The sequence below is a fragment of the Hemitrygon akajei genome, chromosome 17 (genome assembly GCF_048418815.1).
Source record: "Hemitrygon akajei chromosome 17, sHemAka1.3, whole genome shotgun sequence".
In the NCBI taxonomy this organism is placed as follows: domain Eukaryota; kingdom Metazoa; phylum Chordata; class Chondrichthyes; order Myliobatiformes; family Dasyatidae; genus Hemitrygon; species Hemitrygon akajei.
Window position 1 is genome coordinate 69,085,530 of NC_133140.1, and position 14,561 is coordinate 69,100,090.

Here is a 14,561-nt window from a genome sequence, read left to right on the forward strand (position 1 = left end):
GCAGCAGCTCAGAATATGCTCTAGCGTACCGGTCTTCTCACAGAGGGGGCAAGCTGGTCGTTCTGCAAGGCTCCAGCAGTGCAGGTTGGATGGGCTAGGAAGGACGTCATAAACAGCTTGGATAAGGAACTTGATACGGTGTGGATCCACCTTCCAGAGATCGTTCCATGGGATCTTTCGCTCCATCACATGCCCCCATCTGGTCCAGGCTCCTTGCTGTTTCATTGCCACTGCTCTGCTGGTCCTCTCCTCCTCCACAGCTGTCCTTACTTCATTCTGGACCAGTTCTCGTTGCTCTTTCCCTTGTACTTTGTCAAAATGGGGGACTTCAAGGCTTCCAAGTCCAACTCTTCCCTTGGCGACTGCCTCCACCAGCACTTCGTGGCGCAGTCGTGCCTCAGCTTCTTCCACTGCAGCCTCTGCTCTCCACTTTCTTCCAGTTCTCACTGCCACTCTTGCTCCGGCAACCTCTGGATCTAAAGATTCCCGGAACTGCAGCACCTCTCTTGCTCACAAAACCTTGAACTCCTCCTCGATGGATTTCAGGGGGAGCCTCAGCTTGCAGTTACTCCCGTACAGAGCGATGCTGCTGATGTTCCTTGATAAACCCAGCCATCTTCGCAGGAACCAGCTGACTACCCTCTCTAATTCAGCAGCTGTGGAAATTGGAAACTCATAGAGAAGCAGTGGCCAGAGGATTCTTGGTAGTATACCCTGCTGGTAAATCCATGCCTTAAACCGCCCTGGAAGGCCAGTCCTGTCAACCTCTTGCAGCCATTGTTCAAACTCCCCACAGGTGTTTCCTATTGCCACCTTATCTCTGAGTGTTGCATCAAACATCTTCCCAAGACTTTTAACAGGGTTCTCTGTAGTGGTAGGAATTGCAATGTCCTCAATAGAGAAACGACATTTCTCCTGTACTCTCCCCTTCTTCAGATCTACAGAGCTTGATTTTGCAGGCTTAATGGACATCCTTGCCCACCTCATCAACCTTTCCAGCTCCTTAAGAATCCACCTAGCACCAGGCACCAACTCCGTAGTGATAGTCAGATCACAATGAAGGCTCGTATTGGTGGTTGGCGGATCCCAGATCTTGACTTCGGGCCTCGGCACTCTGGCTCTACAGGTTTTACCAGCATATTCTTTGCCAGGGTGAAAAGGATGACTGAGATGGTGCAGCCTGTGATGATACCAATCTCTAGCCGACACCAGTCTGATGTTGTATGCTTCTTGATGTGTTAGTCTACATTTATCTCACAATCATCATCACCAAAACTGATTATTAATTATTTTCCAATTTTTGTTCATGGAATTAGCTGCTGGACTTCTTACATTACAAAAGTAACTCCACATATAAAATAGCCCATTGTTTGTAAGTTTCTTTGTGAATTCCCAAGGGTGAGACAGGAGCTATATTACTTCAAGCCTGTTTTTGAAGCCACTTCCAACCTCAATTCACTCTGTATTTGGAATGAGCTAACAAAGGAATGAGGCAGGTGTGTTAACAACATTGAAACGGAACTAGGATGTTGCATGGGTTGAATAGGATGAGAAAGATAAAGGCCAAACACATGCAATTTTTAATTTATTTACTTAGCGATACAACACAGAGTAGGCCCTCCCGTCCCTTTGACACACACTGCCCCAGCAACCCCACAACCCCAATTAATCCCAACCTAATCACAGGACAATTTATAATGATCAATAAACTTACCCAGTACTTCCTTGGACTGTGGGTGGAAACCAGGGTACCCAGAGAAAACCCACACATTCCACGGGGAGGACACACAGAGACTCCTTACAGAACGGCGCTAGAATTGAACGCCGAGCTCTGGAATTCCCCAAGCTGCAATAGTGTTGCATTAACCGCTATTGCCACCATGTTGCCCAAATGGGACTAGCGTAATGTGAATCTTTGTCAGCATTGAGCAGTTAAGACAGTAGGGCTCCTGCTGAGCAGCAGATTGGCAACATAATTCCATTCAAGGAGCAATAGCAATACTTAACAAACTCAACACATCCACCTCTAACCAAGGTTACCAGATTTATAATGCCGACAATGACGATCAGAGTTAAATCTGACTTGGATTCCCTGATTCTATAACAGAGCAGCACAGAAGCATAGCGATTAGCATAATATTATTACAGCATCAGTCGGGGTTCAAATCCCACTGCCGCCTGTAAGGTGTTTGTCGTTCTCTCTATGATGGCAGGGTTTCCCTTGTGTTGCAGTTTCCTCCCAAAGATGTACATTTAGGGTTAGTAAGATGTAGGTATGCTACGTCGGAACTGGCCTCAGCTCGACACTCGCCGATTTGGTTTGACACAAACAACATATTTAATTGTATGTTTTGATGTATTGTGACAAATAAAACTAATCTCATTAATTGAATTGAATTGGCTTTACTACTTGCATCATTCATATCCATGAGGAGTGAAAATCTTTTACGTTACGTCTCCGTCTAAACGTGCAATGTGCAATTTATAGTAATTTGTAATAAATAGCATGAACAACAGGACAGTCAATATAACACAGAAATACATTTGTATCAGCGTGAATTAATCAGTCTGATGGCCTGGTGGAAGAAGCTGTTCGGGAGCCTGTTGGTCCCGGCTTTTATGCTGCGGTACCGTTTCCCAGATGGAATCAGCTGGCACAGTTCGTGGTTGGGGTGACTAGGGTCTGCAATGATCCTACGAGCGCTTTTTACACACCTGCCTTTGTAAACGTCCTGAATAGTGGGAAGTTCGCATCTACAGAAGTGCTGGGCTGTCAGTGCCACTCTCTGCAGAGTCCTGCGATTGAGGGAAGTACAGTTATCATTGTTTAAAATCATAGTGGAAACTGGGTTTCCAAAAGGGCAATAGAAAGGGGTTGATAATATTTGGAGAAATGGGCGTCAGATGGGAACTGAATAGAAGTCTCTAAGGAAGCAGCATGAATCTGAGTGACTGAATGGCTATGCTTGTGTTGCAAGAATTCTATGATTAGCAGTTTAAAGCGGTGCTCACCTACTTTAGCACTGTGAGATTTATTCTTCTTCCGATGTTGTAATTTGACACAAGAAGAAAAAGCACATGCAGTCCTTGCAGTTTCTCAAACTTATTCACTATGATCATGGGCACCATTCTGCTATCCTCAGTAGATGAAGTGAGTCATTTTTCCTAGAAACACAAAGCAGACAACGTATAACATCAGCAATTGAATTTTGATTATTAACAGCATCAACTGAATAAGCCGAGTAGATTGCATTGTTCGGGTAGCAGCTAGGTCACCGCTTTACAGTGCCAGCAATCATCATCTAGGGTTCAATACCTGCCGCTGTCTGTAAGGAGTGTGTACGTTCTCCGCATGACAGTGCGGTTTCCTCCAAATGTTCCAGCTTCCTTCCACATCCCAAAGATGTAGGGTGAGCGTGCTTTGGGCAGAGTACATTGGAGCTAGAAGCATGGTGACACTTGCAGGTTGTCCAGCACAATCCTCGCTGATTTGATTTGAAGCAAATGACGCACTTCACTGTATGTGTCAATGCACAAATGACAGATAAAACTAATCTTTTAAAAATCTTTATCTTTTCATTTGAAAAACTTAATAGCTTAAAACAGAAGAACAATCAAAATATTATTAGATGTATGAATTGCATGAATGAAATTGTTTTCAATGCACCCAATATTGCTAGAAGTTGTGTTTCTCATAATGGTTACAGCCAAATCCATGAAAACTTCTCAAAATTTTTGTTTAAAGAGGATGTGGGAAATAGACGGAAGAATGGTACTAGGAGTGCACAATGTCTCCATTTCAGAAATACAGCTCATCACTCTCACTGTTAGACGGGTAAAATCAGTGTTATCGTTTCAGGGGACCTGGGACCAGCACGAAAGTGTGATTACAAAGAGAGAACAACAGTGCCATTACTTTCTATATCATCAAAAACTTCGACAGACTTCTATAGATGAACATGGGGAGAGTAGATTGACTGGTTGCATCACAGCCTGGTATGGAAACACCAATGATCTTGAATGGAAACATCTACAAAAACTAGTGAGTAGATACTAGTCCATCACAGGTAAAATCCTTCCCACTATTGAACACATCTACATGGAGCACTGTCGCAGGAAAGCAGCGTCCAGCATCATGGACTCCCACATCCAGGCCATGCTCTCTTCTCACTACTGCGATCAGAAATAAGGTACAGGAGTCTCAGGACCCACACCACCAGGTTCAGGAACAGTTATAACCCTTCAACCATCAGGCTCTTGAATCAGTGGGGCTAATTTCACTTGGCTGGTGGCGCAGTGACATCAGTGCCGGACTCTGGAGCAAAGGCTCCCGAGTTCAAATCCAGTCGGGCCGCTCCCGGACAGGCTTTCCATCCGTGATGGGTTGAGTGTCGAGCTCGCAACAGCCTCGTTAAAAAAAACACACTGTGCTGTGAGAAGGACATGGGGGACCACTCACAGAATCTTTCCTCCAAGACCACTTGAAAAAAAATAGTGGTTGCCGAGGCTCTGGCAGAGTATGGCACACAAAAAAAAAATCCACTCTCCCCAACACTGAAATATTTATTGTTTATTTACTTACTACTATTATGTTTGTTTCTTTGTATTTACTGTGAATGCCCACAAGAAAATGAATCTCAGGGTTGTTTATGGTGCGATATATGTACCTTCATAATACCATGGTAACCTAGCAGTTAGCGCAAAGCTATTACAGCTTGGGGCGTCAGAGTTCGGAGTTCAGCTTTAGCGTCATCTATAAAGAGTCTATACGTCCTCCCTATAGAATACATGGCTTTTCCCCAAGTGCTCAGATTTCCTTTCACAGTCCAAAGACCTACCGGGTAGGTTAATTGGTTACTATAAATTGTCCCATGATTAGGTTAGGGTTAATCGGGTTTGTCAGGGTTTCTGGGGTGGTGTATCTTGAAGGGCTGGAGGGGACCACTGCATGCTGTATCACTAGATAAATAAATAAAATAAAACAACTTTACTTTGAAAATACCGCCTCCAATGACATTATAATTAGGTATCTGGTTTACACTGAATTACAGTGAAACAGGTATCGAGACATGCATGGAAGATCAAATATACACAATCAACTATAAACTTCAAATCAGTGAAAGAGTAAAGACTTCAAGTCCACTCCTTGACAGTAAGTTTTTACAGGGCCAGGAAAATACCGCACTGAATGTGAAATCTTCTCTTGCTAAGGTATGCCAGTATTCTAAAACACTGCAAATGCCTTCTTTTTCTTCTTCGCAGGCCTGTATTCCCCATTGTTACCATTCTGTCTGCCCTAGTAGGTGGAATGAGTTAGCAGTTAACTGCAATTTGTAATCTTCTCAGTCATTTTCCCAATTTTTCTAACTTCCTCTTAGGAAATATTCGCTACTCAGATGATGAAGGATTCGGAGCCTTCGTTCCAGTAGCAATCACTTTAACAGTCTATGAGCTTCACCCATTTAACTATGCCAATTAATGAAATACTTCACTGATTTTTTGGATGGTGATGGCAAGGGTTCTGAGCTTCACCGAGCCAGGAGATTGTAGGGTCTAGCTCTGAGCTCAAGAAAGTAAGTGCTGAGGGAATGCTGCACTGCTGGAAATGCCATCCTATGAGTGAGAAGTTTAATCGAGGTTGTAGTGTTCTCGCTCAGGTGTAAGGGAACGCTGAACTAAACACCGAGGTAAACCGTCGTCAATGAAAACAGGGTCACAGTCATATTATAAACTAAACGAATGCCATAAAGGCAACACAGAGGTCCTATTCACCCTTTCAAGTAGGTGCAAGAGGTCCAAAGGCAGCATTCTCTCGAATAAAAACCAGCCACACAATAGAGCTGACGAGTACGAAATGGAACTCTGTACCTGCTAAATTCCATGCCTTTCCAACTCCAAGCACTTACCCCAGCCGGGAAATTACAATAATAAAAAGAAATCAAAGCTGCAAATGCTGGAAGCACTCAGCAAGTCATACAGAGAGACTACAACAAACAACGGGCGCCAAGATATATCAGTGGTTGATCCGCACAGTCAATAATGCAAATTTGGTTGATTAAAACAAATTACATTAGCTGGTTTAACAGATGTACCTGAAATGCCTTCAACATGTGGTCAAAGGTGGGACAGACTTTTATTTACTGTTGCTTTGTTTGTTCAAATGGGGGCATTATCTTTATTGAACAGACAAAAACAATATGAGTTGTGCAGAACAAGTTTTTGAACTTTTGACTGAAGTGATTCCAATCCGGACAGACAACAGATACTCTTATACAATTACAGCCAATGTTATTTTTCAAAATAACATCCAGTGTATTGTTATTCCCAAAGCTTTAAAAAAAAGCTAGCTTGGTATAGGTGCCAACTTGACAACCTTTCTCACATCCCCTTATCTACCTCTAACCAAATACCACAGTAGAGTGTAATAAAATTTATCCTACAGGGTATTATAAAATTAAGCTAAATCTTTACTCTCTCTAGTACTAAGAAACTCATTCTGCCAAACACACCTAAGATACTTTAAAATTTAACTGAACACATTTCTAATTTTAAACTTCTGCACCAGGAAGATTGATTGGTAACCTAAGGGTGACAGTCAGTGAGGTAAGTGTTACCCAAAGAAGGGAAGAGTGAACACAAGGAAATCTGCAGATGCTGGAAATTCAAACAACAACACACACAAAATGCCGGTGGAACACAGCAGGCCAGGCAGCATCTATAGGAAGAAGCACTGTCGACGTTTCGGGCCGAGACCCTTTGTCAGGACTAACCGAAAGGAAAGATAGTAAGAGATTTGAAAGTAGTGGGGGGGAGGGGGAAATGCGAAATGATAGGAGAAGACCGGAGGGGGTGGGATGAAGCTAAGAACTGGAAAGGTGATTGGCGAAAGTGATACAGAGCTGGAGAAGGGAAAGGATCATGGGACGGGAGGCCTCAGGAGAAAGAAAGGGGAGGGGAGAGCGCCAGAGGGAGATGGATAACAGGCAAACAACTAAATATGTCAGGGATAGGGTAAGAAGGGGAGGAGGGGCATTAACGGAAGTTAGAGAAGTCAATGTTCATGCCATCAGGTTGGAGACTGGAAGACCGTTTCGTTGAACTCAAACGCATCTCTCCCATTTCCCGCACATCTGCCCTCACCCCATCCACCCGCCACCCCACTCGGGATAGGGTTCCCCTTGTCCTTACCTACCACCCCACCAGCCTCCAGGTCCAACGTATAATTCTCCATAACTTCCGCCACCTCCAACGGGATCCCACTACCAAGCACATCTTTCCCTCCCACCCCCCCCTTCTGCTTTCTGCAGGGATCGCTCCCTACGCGACTCCTTTGTCCACTCGTCCCTCCCATCCCTTCCCACCAATCTCCCTCCTGGCACTTATCCTTGTAAATGGAACAAGTGCTACACCTGCCCTTACACTTCCTCCCTCACCCCCATTCAGGGCCCCAGACAGTCCTTCCAGGTGAGGCGACACTTCACCCGTGAGTCGGATGGTGTGGTATACTGTGTCCGGTGCTCCCGGTGTGGCCTTTTATATATTGGTGAGACCTGACGCAGACCGGGAGACCGTTTCGCTGAACACCTACACTCGGTCCGCCAGAAAAAGCAGGATCTCCCAGTGGCCACACATTTTAATTCCACGTCCCATTCCCATTCTGATATGTCTATCCATGGCTTCCTCTACTGTCAAGATAAAGCCACACTCAGGTTGGAGGAAAAACACCTTATATACCGGCTGGGTAGCCTCCAACCTGATGGCATGAACATTGACTTCTCTAACTTCTGTTAATGCCCCTCCTCCCCTTCTTACCCTATCCCTGACATATTTAGTTGTTGCCTGTTCTCCATCCCCCTCTGGTGCTCCTCCCCGCTCCTTTCTTTCTCCTGAGGCCTCCCTTCCCATGATCCTTTCCCTTCTCCAGCTCTGTATCACTTTCGCCAATCACCTTTCCAGCTCTTAGCTTCATCCCACCCCCTCTGGTCTTCTCCTATCATTTTGCATTTCCCCCTCCCCCCACTACTTTCAAATCTCTTACTATCTTTCCTTTCAGTTAGTCTTGACGAAGGGTCTCGGCCCAAAATGTCGACAGCACTTCTCCCTATAGATGCTGCCTGGCCTGCTGTGTTCCACCAGCATTTTGTGTGTGTTGTTGTTTTAAGGGAAGAGTGATACAAAGTCACTCTAATCTTCAATACAAGCCTCAATTAGTGTTCAAAACAAAAGTTTAACAGTAGTGGTATCTTAAATTCTGGTCTTTATCTTGGAGACTACACTTTAAACTTTTAAGAGTCAGAGAAAAGTACAGCACATTGAGAGAGATAGATAGATAGATAGATAGATAGATAGATACTTTATTCATCCCCATGGGGAAATTCAACTTTTTTTCCAATGTCCCATACACTTGTTGTAGCAAAACTAATTACATACAATACTTAACTCAGTAAAAAATATGATATGCATCTAAATCACTATTCAAAAAGCATTGATGTAGTCATAAAGAAGGCAAGACAGTGGCTATACTTTATTAGGAGTTTGAAGTGATTTGGCATGTCAACAAATACACTCAAAAACTTCTATAGTTGTACTGTGGAGACCATTCTAATGGGCTGCATCACTGTCTGGTATGGAGGGGCTACTGCACAGGACCGAAAGAAGCTGCAGAAGGTTGTAAATCTAGTCAGCTCCATCTTGGGTACTAGCCTACAAAGTACCCAGGACATCTTTAGGGAGCAATGTCTCAGAAAGGCACACACTCAGCGATTCAGCAACAGCTTCTTCCCCTCTGCCATCCGATTCCTGAATGGACTTTGAAACTTTGGTCACTACCTCCCTTTTATAAAATACAGTATTTCTGTTTCTGTACATTTTTAAATAATCTATTCAATATACATAATTGATTAACTTGTTTATTTATTATGTTTTATTTTATTTATTATTATTATTCTCTCTCTGCTAGATTATGTATTGCATTGAACTGCTACTGCTAAGTTAACAATTTTCACGTCACATGCAGGTGATAATAAACCTGATTCTGGGCCATTTGCCCCATCTAGACCATGCCAAACCAATTAAACTGCCTACTCGCATCGACCTGAACCGGACCATAGCCCTCCACACCCCTACCATCCATGTACCTATCCAAACTTCTCTCAAACATTGAAATCGAGCTCACATGCACCACTTGTGCTGGCAGCTCACTCCACACTCTCACAACCCTCTGAGTGAAGAACTTTCACCAGTTCCCCTTAAACCTTTTACCTTTGACTATTAACCTATGACCTCCGGTTGTAGCCCCATCTAACCTCAGTGGGAAAGGCCTGCTTACGTTTACCCTATCTATACCTCTCATAATTTTGTATATCTCTATTAAATCTCCCTTCAATCTTCTACATTCCAAGGAATTTTTTTACTGTTTTGTATGGCATCCACAATTCTAATTGAAGTACTGTCTGAGAAGGGCAGACATGAGTCTGTCTGTTCGGGAGCTGGGGTTGGATCAATCTTCGTCTGGCATCTTGTCCACAGCCGTTCCACCACGGGTGGCCCTGATGAAGTCCTTGTAGCATGCAAGCCTCATCAACATGTCAACATGTTGATCCAAGTCGTGGAGGATTCCAAGGAACAAAGTTCTAACCTATTCAATCTTTCCTTATAGCTCCGGTCCTCCTTGGAATCCTTGTGAATTCTCTTGGTGCTCTTTCAACCTTATTTCTTTTACATATTTCCTGTAGGTAGGTGACCAAAACTGCAGACAATACTCCACATTAGGCTTCACTAATGTCATATCCAGCTTCAACTTGGTCATATTGGCAATTTATTTGAAAAGGGCTAAACTAGTGTGAGTAATAGCAATCACAGGATTCTAGAGAAAATACCATGGTACACAAAGCTAACTTCTACAATCTCTTGCACCAGCTTTAAAAGCATGGCTTAACCTGCCCAAGTCCCCACGAGGAATTAATTTTGAGTTTATTGCACATATACATGCACTTTTGTAAAAACAATGATGCTAAGTAAGATTTTGCAGCCATGAACTGAAGACTTAGTCTCAGGCTCTCCTAATGTGAATCAACACAAACTGTTCTGAAGCAATATTTTCAACATTGCTACTTCAGGTATCATACATCTGACTGAACGCAGAGTGGGACCATCTCAATAACGAGGGGGTGGACATACTCCACTGAACAGCACAGAATTGCTTAAAGAAGCACCTACTTGCAAGTAGTTTGATGCCTTGCTGTGGATCAAGATAACCTGGTTCCCTCTAACCAGGGGATTAGTGGGGTGCCCTATGGGTCAGTGCTGGGACATCCGTTGTTCATTATTTATGTAAATTATTTGGTTATCAATGTACATGGTATGATGAGCAAATTTGCTGATATTACATTCTTGTTGATAGCAAATCAGGATACAATGGATTACAAAGAGATCTTGATCGGTTAGGGCAGGCGTTGCCAACCCGGGGTCCAGAACCCCTTCCTTATTGATACCGGTCCCTGGTATGAACAAGGTTGGGAGCCCTTGATTTAGAGAAATGTTCTGAGAAATGGTAAATGGATTTTAACTTAGATAAATGTAAGGTGGTGAATTTTGGACAGTTGAACGGGGGCACTGACAACTGTCGTGGAACTGAGGTACCTGCATAAACGCACAGTCTGCTGAAAGATCTACTTTTTCCCTGATTATCCTCTTGTTTCTGATATACTTAGAGATTTAGTTGTATTGTCCAAAATGATGAGAGCAAGCGCAGAGGGCCATAACTAAGGGACATAGATTTAAGTTAATTGGTGCAAGTTAGGGCAGATGTGAGAACAGAAAACATAATTTCTTCTAATGAGGGTTGAGGAGCGTGAAATGGGTGGAGGCCAAGTCCTCATCATACCTCAGCAGTACCTGGTTACACATAAGAGATGCAGTCTACAGGGTTGTGGAACAAGAAGGGGGCAGTGGTATTAACCATCTTTGACTAGAAGGGAGTAGGTGGGCTCAATAGCTACCTTTTCTGATGCAAGATTCAATGATTCTGCTTTGTATGATTCCATATGGGAGTCTCCCTTGGCAGGGGAATCTAATGGGGGGGGGGGGGTAGTCAGGAATTTGTTACCTTTTTGAAACCTCAAAGCAGCAAAGGCTAAAACATGAATATATTCCAGATCAGCGTTGAGAGATATTTGGACTATGGGGTATAGGAACAGGCAGGGAAGAGTTAAGGCCAGGGATCAGATCCACCGTGACTCTTTGGAAGGAAAAAACAGGTTCACTGAGTTTAATCGCAACTCTATTTAAAACAGTAGCTGAACTGTCCCTTCAGCCCAGCAATATCTGCACTAAACTTCTTTCAACTTTTTGAATTATGTATTACACCAAATGTTATTTCAATGAAGTTAGCAGTAGCAATTTTCTCAACTAACGTTGCCACTTCTTTTGTCAACCAGTGTGTTGCAATGCACCGGATTGACAGGTTTCTGCCTTTGCAAGGGTGTGTCGTTAACACCCATGAGACAAGTGACAAGGAAACAAAAGGCTTGCCGATGGCTTAGTTTGACAGTCTATTCTTTGTGTTCATTTTCTGGATTATGCAGAAGTAACCACAGAGGCCGCAGATCCACTTTTAGGAATTGTTGAATCTTTCTGTCAACTCAGTGATACTCTCAAAACAGCAACTATTATAAATATTTCTGCTTTCTGTGTGTTGCCTCCCTCCAGTTATTATGGTGGAAGCTGCTGTTGCTGATTTTATTGCGCAAGTGTTAAATGACACTTAAAACACTTCTTGGCTGATTTAATAAATCTTTACCTCAAACTGACAAGGTAAAAAACAAAAAAATCCAGAAAGCTTGTACATTTTGCAAAATCACTGACCTCCATTTCTACACCCTGTCACATCTTAAATGGCTCTAATGAAAAGTTATAAATCTGAAATACAAGATATTCTGCCAATGTTGGAAATCCAGAGCAATATGCACAAAATGCTGAATGAACTCTGCAGGACAGGTAGTATCTATGGAAAATAATAAAGAGGTGACGTTTGGGGCTGAGAACCTTCATCAGAACATTTCAATTTGAAATTTTAACTTTTTCCTCTTCCAAAGTTCAAAGCAAATTTATTATCTAAGTACATATATGTCACTATACGTAACCCTGAAATTCATTTTCTTGTGCGCACATTCAATAAACCCAATAACCATAATAGAAGCAATGAAAGTCCTCACCAACTGGGCATATAGCCAGTGTGCAAAAAACAACAAACTGTGCAAATACAAAAAGAAAGAAAAAATAATGATAAAAATACATGAACAATAAATATCGAGAAAATGAGCTGAAGAGCCCTTTAACGTGAGCCCATAGATTGTGGGAACAGTTCAGTGAAGGTGGGAGTGAAGTTATCCCCTCTGATTCAGAAGCCTGCTAGTTAAGAGCAAACACGTAACTGAATTTTGCTCAGACTTTGCAAAAGCTGGCCAGGAGAGCTGAAGATTGGATCTGTAGATTTGATGGAGTAGGGCTGGGTTTTGGGTGGGATACTTGCTCTTGGAATGGAGCTGGCTGAAAGAACACAGCAATATTTAACCGTTTCTGTAAAGCTACCTGGTGTCCAAATGAGGTAAAAGATTGCCATTGTAGGAAAACATTGATGATACAGTTTAAAGTTTAGACATTTAACTTTACACTGATGGGCTGTGACCAGTGTTAAATTAAACTTATATAATAGAATTAAGCCATTTAGCATAACAGGTCTGACTGAATATTTGACTTCCATAGCAGTAGATTGTTCTCATCCTATTTCCCCACTTTCTTCAGCCACTTCCCTTTCAATCCTTTTTCAATCCAATCATATATATTGTCCTATTTTGGAACTCATTTTAACAGCCTCATAATCCTATGCAAACGGTTGTCTCCTGCACATAGTTTTTTAAAATTTTGCTTTCTGTTAAGTGCTTCTGGGCTTTTTTCACAACATATCGATTAAAGACTAAGACCTTGTTTTACACTATGCCAATTACCTCCATTTGAGTATCCCAAGGTTCCTTGCAACTAAAGAAGTACTTTTAAAAACACAGATTCTTCCTTCTATTTTTCAGAATCTAGAATGCAAGTTGACTGGATTATTAAGGTGTACGGTGTGCAGGCCGTCATTAGTTGGGGAATTGACTTCAAGATCCATGAGGTAATGCTGCAGTTCTAGAAACTCTATTTAGACCACACTTGGGAAATTATGTTCAGTTCTGGCCACCTCATTACAGGAAGAATGTAGAAGTTTTAGAGTGGGTACAGAGGCAATTTATCAGGATGTTACCTGGATTAGAGATTATGTTTTATGAGGAAAGGTTGAATAATCTAAGGCTTTTCTCTTTGGACAGGAGGAGAGTGAAAGACAACTTGAGATGTGTAAGATGATAAGAGGCGTAGATACAGTGGGAAGCCAACATCTTTTTCCCAGGGTCGCAATGGCTAATACAAGATTGAAGGAATGTATAGGGAGATATCAGAGGTAAGTATTTCTTTTTAAAAGAGAGTGGTAAGTGCATGGAATGCACGGTCAGGTGCACGGTAGAGGCAGATACATTAGGGGCATTTAAGAAACTCTTAGATGGATGCATGGATGAAAGAAAAAGGGATAGGTTAAGCTGATCTTAGAGTCAGTTAAAAGGTCAGCACAACATCGTGGGTCAAATGGACTCATTGTACTATGTTCTATAACAGCATTTACTAGCCTGAAATTATTGGCTTGCAAGGTAAACTGTTACAGGCATATCAGAAAAAAGTACTGTGTTGATTCAGATACAATATCTGTAAGAATTCTAAGTGAATATTAGGGAAGTTAAGTCAATTGCAATTCTAAATAAAACAACAAGTGACCGAATTATTGGCTGAACATCCACTTCTTACATCACTACGCAAAAGTAAGACAGATATCACTTGCCAAACGCTCTACTCCTGTCTCAGGTTTTGATTCCAGGGAAAAGCAAAGACCCAGAATGTATAACCACAAGAGATTCTGCAGATGGTGAAAATCCAGAGCAACACACACAAAATGCTGGAGGAACTCAGCAGGACAGGCAGCCTCTATGGAGAGGAATAAGCAGTGGACATTTCGGACTAAGACAAGACCCCATTACTGTTGGTTTATCTTGCAAGCTAACAATTTCAGAATAGTATATGCTGTTGCAGAACATAGAACATTAAAGCACAGTATATTACAGTCCTGATAAAAGGTCTTGGCGCAAAATGTTGATTGTTTTTTTTCTCTCCACAGAGCCTGCCTGACCTGCCGAGTTCCTCCAGCATCTCTGATGCTTTGACCCAGAATGTGCCTGGGAAACAGGTCTTTCTCCAATGTCAAACCACCACATCTTCAGGATAAAAGTAATCCCTGCAACAAAGTGGCATATAAAAAAACACTTATACCCAACTAAAACCATACCTTTGGCCAGCAATCAAGGCTGCCCAAATATAGAAAAATTCTCAGAGCCTCTAATATGCAAATTATTTTAAGACTAGTCAAATTATTAATGTACTTAAAATTAAAACAAAATACATATTTATTTTCTAAAGAG